The 17,238-nt window shown below is 46.3% G+C and overlaps 1 protein-coding gene and 1 long non-coding RNA gene across 6 annotated transcripts in view; one reads left to right on the forward strand and one right to left on the reverse strand.

The window, feature by feature from the left end:
• The window catches only part of grin2da (glutamate receptor, ionotropic, N-methyl D-aspartate 2D, a), a 168,872-nt gene that overhangs the window by 106,809 nt on the left and 44,825 nt on the right, over positions 1 to 17,238 (reverse strand). The gene's annotated exons all lie outside the window — the stretch shown is intronic.
• Positions 1,523 to 3,810, forward strand: LOC138405892 (uncharacterized). The gene is made up of 2 exons (XR_011239558.1): positions 1,523 to 3,371; positions 3,543 to 3,810. It is a non-coding gene; the product is annotated as an uncharacterized lncRNA (long non-coding RNA).

Consider the following 17,238-nt stretch of genomic DNA (forward strand, 5'->3'; position numbering starts at 1 on the left):
GTGTACAACGTGGTGCACACGCTCCGTTGTACGCGAACGGTCATGTGACGTGTGTTTTCAGTGGCGTTGGACTGAGATTATTTCTGACGTGGAGTCGAAGCTCATGGAGTCGAAGCGCTCGTCTGGACTGAGCCGCAGAGACAAACAACCGTTCGCCCCCACGCTCACGAGCAATCACGAGTCGCCGATGAACCCGGGCTGCGTGTCTCTGGACAAGAGGAGAACACGCACACGACAGCAGGTTCGAACCCAGAGTCTTGTTGCTGTCGTCCGCTGCACCGCAGGATGAAAACAAATAAAGAGAGGTCACGACCTGCAGCGCAAACTCTCCTCACATCGCTTCACTTCACCACAGCAGAGTAAACACCTGTTGCATCTCAATGTCCCTGTGAGGAGAACATGGCAGCTCCGTCCACTCTCATGTCCTCGACTTAAAACCGCCTTCTGTGTGTGTGTGTGTGTGTGTGTGTGTGTGTGTGTGTGTGTGTGTGTGTGTGTGTGTTTTGGCAAAAGCAGGTGAATTTTAAAAAGCATCGTCTGCAGGGTCGAGGGTGTTTGTGCTGCAGCGAGGACGTCTGGAAAAACCAGGTCAACACAAACCAGGCACTGCAGAGGAAACGTTGGGAGGGACAGAAGGATGAAGGGAGGAGGCGAGAGTTAGTAAGGAAAAGGAATTAATCAAAAATGGAAGGTAAGAGAGGAGCTAAGGGAAGGAAAGGAGACGAAGGAGGGAGGGGACACATTTGAATCGAGAAGAGAGGAGGAAAGCAACACGAGGGAGGAAAGGAGGATGGAAGGACAGGAAGGAAAATCCAAATCCAAAAAAGGATAGATGAGGAGTTAGAGAGGGGAGAAAGGGAAGTGAGAGAGGATGGAGGAAATAAAAAGAAAGAGGAGTTGGGAAGGAGGGAATAAAGAGGAGAATTAAAGGTGGTGGTAAAATTAGAGGTAAAAGAATAGGTGAGGAGGGAAGGAAGGAAGGAAGGAAGGAGGGGAGAGCTGTAGAATAGGAAAATAATCATAGAAGGAATAACACCAGGCGAGGGGAGGAAAGGTTGCAAGGGGTGAGGACAGGAAGGAAGCGAAGTAAGGATGAAAGGAGGGAGAGAGAGGAGGGAGTGATGGATGACGGATGAAAAGAAAAACAAAAATAATCCTGAGGGGAAAACAGCAGCTTTGCTATTTCAGTTTGTGTAAGAGAGTCAGTCTCCCTCTCTCCCCCTGTAATGTCTCTCTCTCACTCTGCCCCCCCCCCCCCCCCCCCCCCCTCCTCTCCCTCTCTCGCCTCACCCGTCCTCCACCTCCACCAGCTCGACCGTCTCTCAGCTCTCGGAGAAAGAAACAAACCTTTCGGAAACAGACTGATTCATCATTCAACACTATTCATCGTGCCGCTGTCGGATTTGCCCACGAGGCTGCCAGTCAAAAACACAGGCAGCCAATAAACCACCTGGCACTCGGTGGAAAACAAAAAGGAGAAGAAGAAGAAGCCGAACCCCCGTCACCCCCCCCCCCCACACACACACACGTCTGAGGCAGTTGATCCGAGCAGCAGCAGGAGGAAGAGCGATGAGTCGGCTGTGCTAACACTCTGCAGAAGGTTGAGTCAAACACGAGTATCTGCCAACTCAACGTCCTGATTCCTGCTCTTCTTCTCTGGAAAAATAAAAATGATATACATCAGCTGTTCACCGTGTTGCATCATCAACTCTCTCAAAGTGCGGCGAAGAGAAAAACCTTCGGAGGTTAGAGGACGAGCAGGAGAGGGCGGGACTCGTGTTTACCATCAGCGCCTTTAGCCAAATGTTGAAACATTTTACGGCCCCGGATTAAATCGCAGCGTTCAAACAGAGGAGGGGAACCATCTGCTCCGGACCTCGTGTTCACATGTGTCGGAGAACAAGCCCATTAGAGGCCAGACGGACTCTGGCACAGAGGAGCGACTCGAGGCAGGAAACTCTGAAAAGCAGCAGTCGGTGGTTATCTGCAAGCTTTGGTTTTTTTCCAGGAGACGAGTGACGGTGAATCGAGACGTTCTCAATCCCCACCGTGAATCCGGACGAGGAGAGAAAGCCTGGTCCGGTTTCTGCCGGGTTGGGAGTGGACCTGAAAGTTGTGAATGCGTCCTCCGGTCTGCTCCGCACAGATAAGACGCCGCCGAGCAAAGCTTTTAACCACTGAACCTCAAAAGTGGAGGCCACAAGAGATGTGATGATTCATCCCCCCCAAAAAAAAAGCTAATGAAAAAATATCAACTGAAGGTTTCTGGTTTGTGTGAATTTATGGAGCTGTCAATCTTAGGAAACCAAACAGAGACGAGAGAACAATGTTTGAGCTGGAGTGAAACGGCTGCGTTCAGAGCCGGAGAGACGTTCACCACGTTCTTTGCTCAAACCACATCGTGCTCCCGTTTGTCGCAAGGTAGAAAAAAAAACCAAACAAACAATCAATTAAACGTCTGATTACGTTCTGAGATCATATGATCGACCAAGTCCGAGAATCCAAAGCGACACCAGAGACGTAAACACTCAAACAAAGTGAAACTGAGTCAAATGAAAGTTCTGTTCTGCACGTTCAGGTGCAGCAAACTGGAGATATGCTCTTAATTCTAAAAACAGCGTAACCAACGTTCACATGGACGAATCCCCGGCGGTGAATTCTGAGGCCTAATGAGCAGCTGTGGAGCTGGATGCTCCTCCTCCACCGACGGAGGCGGTTAAATCCTCACGTGTCCCTGAAGCCACTTCTCCTAAGACTCTCCATCCGCCACGTTTAGACAAACCAGACGGTAAAGGTGAGAGGAGGCTTCACCGAGGATTCACTGTGGTTTTCTATATGTGTCCCCGATCTATCCCAGGATTCATTGCGCTTTGGTGGAGAAACATTTTTATGGTGCCGGCAAGTGACGAGAACAAGCTTCACCTTCACCGGCGAGCTGACGGTTCACATGTCCAAAGAGCAGGAGGCTTTAAAACTTTAGGCCCGAGCATCTGAAGGACACGTAGAGTCTTCCAATGCGTCCCGCTCTGTATTTACCACGGTGACTTCTTCACACTCATTCTCTACGTGACCCATCTGTTCGCCTGTGGTGAGGAGAATTTCATTTGTCCACCCAGACACACGCAGTGTGAGCAGCACCTACATGAAGGCAGAGGTTTGGACCGAGGAGGAACACAGCCTGAAACCTCTGGAGCGCACAGGCGGAGACATTAACGGCAGACGAATATTCCGCAGCTGCGCTTTGCTGGCGAACGCGGCCGCAATCTACAAGTCGCCTTGACAAGTCACCATCCATCATGTGCTGCGGCTGCAGTGAGGATCCAGTCAACATGCTTCAGACAAGATGGAGGAAATCTCATATCAACTACTTGGTAGGAAACTTTTAACTTCAAGTTTCAAAAGTGTTTGATTTCCTTTCATTTCAGACAGAACTCTAATACTCATCATGTACCTGAACTTATTTTATATACTTCAGCATCTTTCCATGATCAAATCAACGACTGATCTGTCTTTCTTTGTCTCTCCTCCACTTCATCTTCCAGAAACCTGCAGGAGCTTCCTGCTGTTTGAATGAGACGCTGCAGTATCACATCGTTTTCACACCTGGCTCGCCACCATGTGTTTCCACGGGATCTGCGAACGGACGCCCACCATGTTTCATTTCCCCAGAAGTGGCCGGCAGCCCTGGAATTATTACCTCGACCGAGGAGGTTATGTTTTCATCTGTTCGTTCGATTGGACGCGAGATTATAACTAAAATCCTGGACTTATTATTACTACAAAATAATGGAAATAAACCTTTAAACTTTGGTGCAGATCTGATCTTTTCTCTTGGACAATAATTAACGGATCTTGATTTAAACAAAATCTAAAACGTTTAGAGGACGGATATGATCACTCGACTCTTTCAGAGTTAAGACGTTCGCGTCATTAATACACCAACATAAAAAACACGTGCGTCTCTCTGCCCCCGTATGAACCATCTTCACAGCGTGGGAGCGACGGGATCTCCTGAGGGTCGTCCTCCTGCCTCAGTGTAATATCTCTCTCACGTCTCCACAGAGAGTTTCATTCAGCTGTTTGCTCAGGACTTCGAGGAAGAGGGAGCAAAAATCAATACGAGGCAAGGTGATTGGTCGAGGATGAGGACAGGAGCCCGGCTGCACTGTCGGACACCGACTCCACCACATCGCTTAAAAAACAGCAACTATCATTAATTCATGGTCATGGATTCTTTCTGTAAAGCTGTGCAGCATCATTATCTGTGTGTGTGTGTGTGTGTGTTACTGTGACCAGGCTCCTCTTTCATAATATAATTTGTAGGATTCTTTTAAAAATGCACGATCACACAGAAGAAAAAAACCTTGAATGCATAAACGTAATAAGACATAAAACTGAGTACACGTTCACACAACTGAACGGCCGATAAAAATCCTTCATTTGATAACGTATCGTTCCGGAGGCGAAGGCTGCAGCAATTCCGACATGGAGCTTCGAACGCTTTAATGCCGAGCATCAAGAGTCTGGTTATTATTTCTCATAGAAACGTTACGGACACAAACACTTCTGATGAAACCACAGAGTCACTTTCTACATATTCAAACCCATTTCCCAAGATGACTTCATAATTATGAGAGTTATTCAAAGGTGGTGAGTCTTTATTCTGAGACAGTTTCTTATCCCGAGACATAACAATCTTTGTGTTTCCTCTGCAATCCAGCGTACGGCTGTTTCTGTCAGATTCAGAGTGTTGAAGCCTCCGCAGTGACTCCAGTGTGCTCGGGTTTTCACTGCAGCAGTTTTTTTTACTCTCAAAAGCTGTAAGAAAACTAAATATTCATGTTGGACGATATTATTGAACAGTCTGGAGGTGAAGGAGGACATCGTGAAAAGGTAGAAAAGCTGGTTAAAATACAAATAATAAGAAATGTGGGGAACAATCACAATCTGCGTCTCTCAAAAATGTTTGTACGCAAAGTTTCCGGGGGGGGGGGGGGGGGGGGGGGGGGGGGTCCTCCCGTCAAGTTTGTTTGTAAATCGTTCCAAACTTTAACACACGAGCTGGCGAGCTCCTCTTTCAGGCTTCGTTCAAACGCGCCGGTTATAAATGAAGCTGCTGAGCTGTGAGGCTTGAACTATAAATACGACAACCTGACCAAGGAGCGAAATAAATTAGACTGAGAGAGAATTTAAACACAGCTGCAGTGAGTCCAACTCACTGCAGCATGAGAAAGTGATAGAAAGAGATATATAGACAAAATTGGAGGAGTGTCCGTGTGTGTGTGTGTGTGTGTGTGTGTGTGTGTGTGTGTGTGTGTGTGTGTGTGTGTGTGCTTGCTTTGCCTTCAAGGAAGTTATCATAGCAAAGTCCTCCTGCATTATTTACGAGCCTGTCAAAGGACGAGCAGAGAGGATAAGACAACACAGAAAAACAGCTTGGGGTACTTCGATGCATTTGCAGAGTTAATCTGAGCCGGTGACACGTCGCCCGCTGCCGACCGAGGCCGACCACGCCGGCTCAGCTGATTGCACTGATATGGAGAAGGACCGGCGGTCGCGGTGCAGGTATGTTAATACGGCGGAGCCCCTGCTGAGCCCAGGGAAGATTCAATTTCTCCGGGCGATTACTGAACGGAGATTGCAGCAGAATTACGAGCGGATGTGATACTTGTCGTCGTCGTGTTACTACGCTGTGTTTCAACGGTGTCCTGATTGTTCACAATAACACAAGTGATGACAAACGGCGCAACGCAGTCTGACGTCTGCTCGTATGTCGCTGCTGATAGGACGTCTGCACGGGGAACACGTGTCGGGTGATTTGAGAGATCGCTGCTTTCGTACGAGATCGACACAAATATCACAAAGCATATTCACAACATATTCAAAATAACGTAAACAATATAACTGAAAGAGCTTAAACCTTCAATGAGGCACAATTTAAGAAAGCATGTTTAAATTCTCTAGATCCTCGTGACTCTACCTCGCAAATCCACGAATGATTCTCTAAAAAAGACAATGTTATGAGTCCTTGACCTTTTCCTTACACCGAGTTCTGTGGTAATCCATTTAAATAGACAAACAAACAAATGCAGACGGAACTAAAACGGCTGCGAGAAGGCACGTACCTCAACCAAGACCCAACAGTCCCCTCATGAAACCACATTTGAGGCAAGATCCTGATTTTTATTCACACAAAACTTCCTGGATCTGCACCGAGCTTTCATCGCATCCTCCTGCACGGTTTCTGTGGAAATCCGTCCTGTGGTTTTTGCGTAATCCAAACAAACATGGACGACGAGTGGAGCTAGCGATGTTGGTTTCAGTTGCTGCTTCGCTCTGCAGATTATTTCCTACGGGACAGTTAAGGCGTCAGTGCTGCACCGAACCTTCTGCTGCTGTTTCTCAAAAGTCCGCTGAGCCTCCTGCAAACGCTGCTGCTCATATACGGGATCATCTCACGTGCCCTTCAGAGTAAAAGTGTTCCTGTCACTCCAGTTAAATATCAAGTGTTTACACGAAATGTTCCACATGAACTGAGTGAACTGATTTTACAGCGTGACTCATTAACGAGTGTTGTGCTACAGCTCATTTACAAGTTAGACTCCTGTCAGGGCCAATTTTAATTCATTTGGTACGTCAGGTTCTTTTAGCAAATAGTCGTTTGTTATTGCTTTTTCACTTCCCAGTAACGGATGGATCTTTAATGGGACGGATATTTACGATGGCGTGCAATCTGGTGCGGATCCAAACCAAAAATCTGGAGCTTTCATTCATCGGGGACCGTTCGACCCTGACAGAGATAACAGCTTCACAGAGGGGACAGATCCGTCAGGTCCACTTCACGAAGTTTGTGTCCTGGCCGACTGTGTGGGCAAAGGAAGCATGTGCACGTGATGAGGAACATACCAACGTGTGACGCACATGGGGGTGGTGTCATGTCGGACTCTGCACCGGACTCAGTAATCTTTACTGATGATGTAACTCATGGCGGTAGCGTGAATTTGGGGCGTCAGGAGGTCAACTTCATTATGACCCACAACCCACTGCCAGCACAACAGAGGACTTCGTCGGGGGGGGGAAAGGTGGAAGGTTAGAGATCAGTGGAGTCGATCAATGGACAAAAACCCAGAGAAGAACAACAACCATTCAGCTGCTGAAGAGGAAACAGGGAAGGAAAGAGGCTGCGACAAGAGTGTTTTGGTTCAAGAGAATATTAAATCTATTCACTTTAAGTTTAACACAACCTGTGATTTCTTATCTTGAGATGTGCTTTGATTAAACAAGCTGCTACATCCTCAGTTGTTTCATGAATCTATAGCTTTAAATACCAGGAAATAAAAGATGACACACCGAGCTCTTATCTCATGTTCATCTTTCTACATCCGACTCAAATGTCCTCAGTGAACAAAGGAACTGGCTTTGATGCTCCAACTGTTCTGGAGGAAAAAAAACAAGAAAAGCTTCATCCAGTCTCCCAACTCAGTTTTCAGTTTTCAGTTCATAAACGTTGCACAGTTACGTGTGATACACGGCAACAAAGCGGAAAAAGTGGAGGATCGTCATTTTATATATGAAGTGGAACGTTCCATTTTACAAATAGTTTAGTAGCATAAACAAAAACGGAATATTTCAGAAACTATGAAGGGATCAAACACGTCCTGAAGAAGCTGAATCGTGAAACGTTTTGATGGTCAATGCTTGAAAACGGTTTAAGTGTGCAGGAGATGTCGGTGACTGAAAACGTGTCGCGGGAAAATAATAAAGAGACTAGGATAGTTCGGCATCGGTCTTCATGTTGATTACATTCAGGAACGTGTGCACAACTGAGCCAGAATGAAGTTTGTGGAAGAAAAATCCAGAGTGGATTTGTGGGAGACTTTTAAAATTGAGCCGAACTTCATCCGCAGCAACAGAGACTCAGGTGAACAAACAGCAAACAATTACTGAATTGTTTTTGGTCTCTTTCCTCCGAAACAGCTCAAACACTGCAGAGTGAGCAGCAGGGAAATAAAGTGCAAACGGTGGTCCAGTCATTTTCAATAACCGTTGTTTAATTCCCTCCCGATCGTCCCTGAAGTGAAGTTGCTTTGCTGCAATACAACCGTTCATTGATTCTCAGCACCGTCGCTCTAATTAGGAAACGAGTGAATCTGGGATGATTTGTTCCTGATGTTCTCAACGAGACTCCACAAACCGTGTTGGCGACTCGTGCCGGAGCAGAGGCAATTAGCAAAAACAACACAATAAAAGCTTATCGCAGCGCTTTTGTTCAAACTAAAAATTTAAAAAAAGGAGACAATGTTTTCCTGCCTGCAAAGTTTTTTTTTTTACGAGTTAAGACTTTGAAGGCGAGTGTTTCATGTCAGTTTCTACATGTCGGCGGTTTCACAGTGTGATCCAGCTCTTTCATCACCAGCATCAGAAACGTGATCATGTTCCTGATGCCGTGAAATTATCATCTCAGGGAGAAAATAGCCCCAAAAAACAGATCGACCGAGAGGGAAGAACATCAGACCACAAACAGAGAGAGGAGACGAGGGGACGGGACATTAGAGGTTCTTCATAACTGTTTGGTTTTATTGTGCCCATAAACAAAACGCAGCTCGAATTATGCCGCCTGTTGGCGTGAACGGCACCGTGAAATGAAAATAAGAGCTCACTTCATGCCTGGAAATAAAAAACCACCGGCAGCAGGAGTTAGAGGGTGAGAGCTGAAGCACCGTCCTCTAACTGTGCGTAATGACCACGACAGAGTTGGTGAATATTGAAATGTCGGCGGTTTGAATCTCGGTTAAACTGAAAATCTGATTTCAGACAAATATGAGAAATTTATTTTACACAAATGTATATTTTTGTCTAACGTGACAGGAGAACAACTCCCATGATCCAACGCTGCTTCACAACGTCATCAAACTAGGTGTTTTCATTTTTGTTTTAAATGAGAGACCCCTAGTGGCCGAACTCAAATCTATCTCACACTCATAGAAATCAATCCCCTAAATAAATCAGGGTTTTCTTTCATTGGGATCCACAAATTATTCTGTGGAAACCGGTGAGCATAAATAAATAAATAAATAAACGCCCCATGGCAGAATGTTGCCGTGGAGCCGAAGTCCCATATTTCATGGAAATCCGTTCTTTAGTTCCCGTGTAAAACTTTGTTTATTGAACAAACACGGTGGAACTGAATGAATTCTTTCATTAATCAGGTGGAAACAAACAGGATTCTAAGTTAATGTTCATGTGGCTCCGTATCTGCAGGACGTGTAAATGTGGAAGTGTTTGCCAACAGGTTCGCTGCGTCTAAGTGGGAGAGTGTGAAAGTCTTTTTGTTCAAACCCCCCCCCCCCCCCGACACTGACCCTGTGAAAACAGCACAAACACACAAACCTCTGAGGTAATACCATGTGGCAGAAAATCAAAGCAGTCGCAGTAACTGTTCACTGAACCTGTGACCATTCCAATATTTTACTTCCTCTCTTTTCCCCCACAGACGCCCGTTCAGTGGGTTTCTGCAAACTCAGGGATAAAAAGACGATCATGAGGCATCATGGTTGTTGAAACGACCATCTGACCAAAGTGGCTCCGGGGGAACGTGACGAGCACACGATCACTTCCACACAAAGGCCGCGGCAGAGTTCACCTCCTGCTCGTTCACACGCTGCTGGATATTTATTTATGTTTTTAATCAAATGAACGCAGCGGAAACTTCTGTCGTGAGCGAGCGTGATGATCAGCGGGTGGAAATAAAGGACGACACACACGCACCTAATGGATTCATGAGCAGTATTCACTCTGTCTGAGCTCGGCCTCTAGATACTTCCAGAAGAAACACTCAATTAACTAATTATGACCAAATTAATCAAGAACATGAACAGATGAAAACACATCAGTGTGGTAAGAACGACCTAAAATGGCTCCAGTGCCGTCGCGGCGTCCATCTTTATAAACGAGCCCCAATTGGTATTGATTTTACGAAGAATGTGAAGCTGTGGTTCGTCTGACTGATGAACGGACTCATGGTAAAAAAGTCTTCTGCTTCTAATTAGACGTGAAGCTACAGTTGCAGATAAGAACCCATCGTCACTGCTCAGCACTTTAAGTGTGCGAGTATATTCAGTAAAATGCACAGGTAGCACTCGCTCCGGGCAGCTGTTGCCGCGCCGGTGTGCCCTCGAGCAATGCGGTCGAGCCTGAGCTGCTCATGTGCATCGACACGGAGAAACAGGGCGTCGCTGTAAACGTTCAGTTTGCAGGATTTGGACCAAGACGCCTTCAAACACCTGAACTGGATTTTAACAGGCGACGTCATCGTCTGCTCGTCTGCAGCTCACACTCACGGGCTGATCTGAATAACTCCCACACGCCTCTTCATGTGAATCTGAATCTTCTGTCCTCGAGTCGAGAATGACTCAGCAAACTCCTCATGAGCCGAACAGAAGCTCGGCCTCTTGAAGGAGTTCACGTTTTTCCCTCACATGTATCAAACAGCTGTGGTTTAACACATCGAGGACATCGCTCCCACTGCTGCAGAGAACATGAAATTAAAAAGTCAAACGGCGTAATTAAGTCTAATCTCCCCTCAAGCAGATGTAGGTTGAATCTTAATGTTTTTTTAAAGTTAATGTTTTTATCATCACGAAACATTGAAAGGAAAATCCTGCGCTGGAACCACAGCTGGGACCAACACAGAGCCAGAGGCTGCAAATACCTGCGAGCAGCCCTGCTGCATGAAGACCACAGAGCAGACTGATCTTCTTCTGCAGTCACACAGCTTCACACAGCAGCGAGAAGAGAGGAGGGACTTCTCACTTCACTTCGGGGGGGGGGGGGGGGTGTTCAAAGTTGAGGTCCGGGCAGGATGCAAGGACGAGAGCCAAGAAAATTACAAGCCAATGACTGTGTCTCTGGCAATCAGGCGCTGTCGACACTCGGCGTGACCTTGTAGCCGGACGCTTCCAAACTCGACCGACGTCTGAAGCTGCCTCGGACGAGTCGCCGCTGAGCGCTCGTTATCTCCCGTCTCATCCGGGGGAGTCTGATGATCGTAGTTCTGGCAGGTAGATAATGCTTCTTATTTATCATTCATTAAATCTGCGGATCAGGTTTCACCCGAGGTTGAAAAAAAGGCTTTCAAGTCGAAAAAAGACATTTGCCGGATGATCTGAAGAAAGGGTCGGTCGCTCGTGGTTTTTTTTTTAAGCTTTCACTGCACGACTTTATCTCAGTTGTCACGGAGACAGATGTGTTGACATCAAGAGCTGGCGGCACTTTGACGATTTCTCAACCTATAACTCTGACAATAGAAACATTAGTTTGACGACTGAAAAGGAAAAATCTAAATTGCTGCTTTTCGATGTCTCCATCAAATGTGGCCGACGAATGCACACGGGTCCAAGGGATCCAAGCGGGACAAGCTGGTGATGCAGAGAGGAAATCCTCCAGGGAATATTATCTTGACAAGGGACGCATCCTTCAGAGGACTCAGGCTGCGGAGGCCTTAAGTCCTCGGAATGACGCAGCTCCCGAACCGGCACACAACTCGAGTTCATCCAGAAAGTTCAATGAAACTTTGTTCAATTTGCAGAATCTGCCTCCTGTCGTCCCGTTTTTTCATTAAATTATAATACAGACTATTCAACCTGATGCCACAGGTCACACAGTCATGAATACGTCTGCAGGATCGAGAACGAGCCCATTACTGGAGAAAATGAGAAACTATTTCTGCTGCAGTTCCGACTGAAGGACACGAGGCCTCGTGCAGAATGTTTCCAGAGCAGCTTTGACCTCCAGTGTCCTAAAAAATAGTTGTGTTCTCTTATCTGACATTCAGCCGTTTCACCGTTTTCTCCGCAGCGAAGGGCATATTGTTGTTTACTTTATATACCGAGTCCATTTATGTGCAAATTTTAAGATTAGCTTTGACGTCCAGTGGGAGCGTCCTCCTTTGGCGGTTTGCAGCAGTGGTTCGGCCGCTGAATTCATCATGAAAATGGGTTTGGGGGATGTATTGATTGTCCCAAAAATCATGGTGTATTTACGCTACAGCTAAAAAGATCGAGTGCAAGCGGGGACCTTTCAAGAGCTGTGAATACTCGGGAATAGCGTAAACATTATCCTGAATCTCTGAGGGAGGGCGTGGAAATAAAGGGAAAGGAGGAGCTGAGGAGCAGCGGGCAGACGAGGAGTCACAAAATGTAAACAGGAGGTTGGAGGTCAGGGAGAAGAGGAAGAAGAAGAAATGGGGGAGTGAGATACAGAGCGGTGACATTTTGAGTTATGGCCGGTTGTTTTTCTGCAGCAGACCATTCTGAAGCCTCCATCGCTCACTGCGTTTTCCTGCTCGGCTAAAATGGCAAATACATTTGTTTTGTTTGTAAACAAACATGTTGCGCCCTACACTGCCCCCCCCCCCACTGGTTCTTAGTGAAGACGTAAATCTTTCCAATTTAAATTTCTTAAAAAGGGCCCATAAGGAAAATCCCGACATGTTGTCTTCACTGTTATTTAATTAACGTTCAGGTTCGAGAAAATAAATGTTTCCTCTGTAGCCCTGCAGCTAATGTGCTAATCTGCAGCCCGGCAGAGGAGGAGCCCAGGGTGGAAAGAGAACAAGAGAGAAACCATCCTGGAATAAATTCAACGGATCAGAGATATCAGAAGAGGAGACGTCAATCGATTTTCATTCAAACCTGCAGAAGAAAAAAAAAAAGAAGCAGGGGCGTGACAGAAGAGTCCAAAGTGACGCAGCTCCTCCGAGAACAGAACGCCCTGTTGCTCGAGTGGCACCAACACCCTCCGGTGAATCAAGTCCAGAATGTTTCCAGTCATCGTGATCCAAACACCGCGGAGGAGTCGCAGGGTGAGGGGGGGGGGGGGGGGGGGGTGATGTGAGGATGTTAAGCAGCTTCACGCAGAGGAATACTAAAGAGATCATACAACATTTCCGCTTCGCTGCACGTAAGCGGCGCAGCTACAACTACCACTGCCCCTCCACACTGGAGCCAATTAGCCACAGTTGCGACGTGCTGCTTGTGATGCTGACCCGCACTTTGGATGCCAGTACACGACGCCAGCGAGATTAGCACTAATGATGACCAGGCTGGCAGACGACGCTGCTGCTGCTGCAGCCAGCGAGAGGTTTATCTCGTCTGAATCTACAGCGCTTTGTAACAACAATGCTCTCAATTAACTCTCCGCATCAACGTCTCAGCAGGAAACATGGAAAAAGTGATTTGTGCAGAAAACCTCGCTGTGATTTTGCATTTTTGGGACAAGAAAAGTGTCTGGTCAGGCTGTTTTTCGAGTAAAAATACAAATCGTGAAGAATGTATCCCAGTCCTGCAGCGGTGAAAATCCTGCTTTTAATCACGGTGACATCCTGCTCGGGCTTTTAATGAGCGGTAAAATAAGAATTCAACGCCATGTCTGGGGTTTATCAATCAAAACAATAACAAGAGACGGAGCGAAAGGAGAAAACAGGAAACTGAGCAGAGGGAAATTAAAGAGTGTTAAAATATCTCCGTGAGTTTTAAAGTTGCATCTGTTTCATGAGGTTGTGACGTGATTCTATCGATATCTCTCTGCAGGATCATTAAAACTTTGGAGAACGTCGAGCCGAACGAAGACAGGGTGCGTGCAACGTCAGCAGAACAACGGGATAAATAAAGACGAAAACAGGAAGTCGGGCTCAGACGGGGAAAAAAGAGCGGGACACGACGTCAGACGACAGGAAGATGGGTGAAGGCGAAATAAGCAGGTTTGCCAAAGGTGATGCGGGGACAGAGATCTACTCGGTGCTGTCGGTTGTTGTCCTTCGATGTCGCTCCCTGTTAGAGAGGAGAGCGAGCGAACAGCAGAAGAGGAGGAGCAGCCACAGAGACGTGAAGCTTCGAAAAACAAGTCTGAGAAAACAAAAAACAGAGCAGCGGCTCACGACTGCACACAGAAGAAAACTGACACACCTGCAAAACACACGTCACGTTGATGTCATCCCCGCTCCGACTCTTCGCTGACCCTCAGTCGGACGAGGGAGGATTCTGAAGCAACGTGAAGCTCATCTTCAACCTGTGATCACGACATCCGCGCACACCTGACGAGTCCACGTGAACAATGTGAAACTGAACATACCAAACTTCCACCTGTCAACAGACGATGCGTCTTTCTGAAGCTGCAGCCGAACTGAAGTCTGCTGAGAGGAGAACCCGTTTCCTCTGTGAGAGTCTGGAGCTTCGTGTGTTTGTTCCGTTGTTTCGTCTGATCTGTCGGTTTACGTTTGTAATTTAGGGACTAAAGAATTCTGTCTGACACACGTACGTCCCCGGGTCAATGTGTCTCTACTTCCTGTGATCGGTCCAAACTGTCCAACAGAGTGTTTTCACTGTGAACCAACAGAACCAGGTTCAGTTTGATCCAGACCCAGAACTCCTCCTCTGGTCGGAGGAACCGTTCTCACCTGAAGTTCAGGTTCAGACTGAAGCTCTGAAACAAACCAGGTAGACAAAAAAATTCACTCAGGTTCAAATATATTAACTTTCTCCTGACGAGTGAATCTGTGAGAATAAAGATAATTATAGAATTAGTTGTTTTACACATTTATTCATATTTAACTAATGATTGATAGCAGAGCTGCTATAAATTAGTTTACGATTGATGATTTGATTGTTGAACTTTCTTTCACCTTTTATTTAATTTGAGTAGGTTTTGTTTCAGGGTTTGTTCGTCTGAACCTTTTTAATAAAAACTATTTTCTGTGTCAGTTTCTGCAAAACACTGTTGTATGACAGTATTTTACAGAAATATCTTCCTCCACAGTTTTTTAAATTCCCGTCCAAACACTATTGTCACAGAGCAGCTGCCCTGCAGTTACCGACCTGCTCCGCTGGACTGAGAACCTGTGAATTATTGACCTCACACACCAGATGATCTCCCTGGATCTTCTCTCATCAGGAAACACTGAACGCACACGAACCCACAAGGTCGTTTTCATCTGACGTCAGAAAACAGAAGCTGTCGACTCTGGAACCTTGAGAACGAAACACCTTCTCGTTCCTCAGGCTGAGTTTACAGGTTCGCGCTCGGACTGGAAAATTGCAGAATCATTGGATATTACGTGTTGGACAACCGTGACCAATTAAAAGCTTTGCAAACAAACAAGAACCTCCAAACCGGAAATGCTATGGAAAATAAAATAACCTTGAATCTTCATGTTCCATGCAGCAATAGTAAAAAAAGCACAGAGGGGTAGAAAAGTTTCTGAACTGCAAACAGCATTTTTAAATTTCTGAGTGTGAACGAAGGCAAAATGAGGATTTAGTTAAAACTAAAGAGATCTTCTCACGCAAACGATGCTCATCATCCCATTAGCCTGCAGGACCGAGGGCAGATAGTCTGCAGAAACAGCTTTGGGCAAAAGGAACAGGATGAAATTAAATCACAACACAACCAGCGGTGTCCACGGGAAGTCCGGGTTTCTGTCTTCATCATCACAGCTGCTTCACCGTTGTTTCTCCAGCAGCTGGATGATCCACTTACTGAGTGTGGAGCTGCAACATGCTACGCGGTGCGTTTCTGTGCGTGTTGTAAATGTCAAAGCAATCTTTCACCTCTGCCGACACACAAATACCACGAGAGCAGCTGTGTGGCGAAGAAATCTTTCAGTCTGTGTCATCTCAGACTGAAGTGACGCTGATGCATTACGCCCTCTGTGAAAATCAATTCTGCCGCTCGTATAGGAAACACTAAATTACGAGCTTCTCCTGACCACGCGGCTCCGCACACTACTTCGATAACTACAACTCGTGTTGCAGCCGCAGCTCCTGAAGACACAGGCGAGTGTCCTCACGCGTTTATAGATCTCTGCACGCGGTCACGCATCCGCCACCGAAGGAGTGAAGCAAGAGTCACGTGTTGAAAACAAAACGGCCGCCTGAGCAGAAACCGACGAGCTGAAGAGGAAAGAGTTTCAGTCACAGATATAAATAAATGTTCGAATCAGAATTCATACATAAAGATATTTTCTTTACACATCTGAATAAGTACTTGAAGTGGTTTTACTTTCTTTTTGATTTGTTCATCAGCTCTGAGCCACTGAACCCTCCTCTGTCACCTGGATTGAAATGTACAATTGAGCGTCATCGATACACAAAATCAGAGAATGTACGTTATCTTTTCTTTTTAACACGGGGGATCGAGGCACCGTCACTGCATCGAACCAAAGAAATGCTTTATTTCACTGAAGCACGGCCATCGAGACCGAGCTGACATTTCCTCACAGCATCGAAGGAACGAAACCAAATTTTAAAAACCTCGAGAAAGAGCCGACCATTCCTCACGGCGAGAGCGATGGGAATGTCAGACGAGCTCTGACAGCAGAGCCCAAGAAACCGGAACGGGTTTCACAGTTTCCTGCTGCCGCTCCCTGAACTCTGCATGTTCGCCTGATGAAGATCAAACTTTCATATCAATTACATTTAATTCTGCTGTGTGGGCGTCACTGTCTCGGTCAGCTGAGTCAGCCGGAGTATCCATCATATTTCAAATCTTAAATTTGGATTAAAAGACTCTCGGTGCCAGTGACACAGATTTAACTTTGAGGAGTTCTACATTAAACCGTTTAGAGCTGATGCGACACGCGTGTTCAAGACATGTGACTGAAGGAGCGCATCGGGTTTTAATTCACGCGGGGAAGTCGTAATGAATTGTGGGAAATTTAGTTTTAGTGCTCAATATTATAATATTGTTCCAATCACAGCAGAGTTTCATTGAGGGAGCGAACATCGATAATAACAATATACAACAGTTTGTTCATTTCTTTATTTTTCATGAAGGTCTCGACATTAAGGGAAAGTTTTATTGAACGTGTGTTTTTTTTTTTTAACGCTGAGGTTTTAGAGGTTTTATTCGGCCCCTCAGGTGAAACACAGAGAAAAATCACCCGAAGCCCGTATTTGTCCTCACATGGTGAAGTTCTGTGTCGTGGACGTTAGCATTCACTCATGTCCACCACCGTCCCGCTCCACATTTAATCAAGTGCACTTATTTTGACCTGGTAAGACCACGGTTGTCCTCTGTCAGCCACAGAGCAGCTGGAGGCTAAGTGCCTTGCGTGCCTGCACCTCGGCAGGAGTCTTTAAGCGCAGAGGAAAGCGTGAGTCACTCGGCTTCGCCTACTGGACCTTTGCAGGGATTCACACTCTGCCTAATTGGCCTCATCGCATTCACTGCGCAGTCGCCGCT

This window comes from Paralichthys olivaceus, chromosome 20, assembly GCF_024713975.1.
Source record: "Paralichthys olivaceus isolate ysfri-2021 chromosome 20, ASM2471397v2, whole genome shotgun sequence".
Taxonomy (NCBI): domain Eukaryota; kingdom Metazoa; phylum Chordata; class Actinopteri; order Pleuronectiformes; family Paralichthyidae; genus Paralichthys; species Paralichthys olivaceus.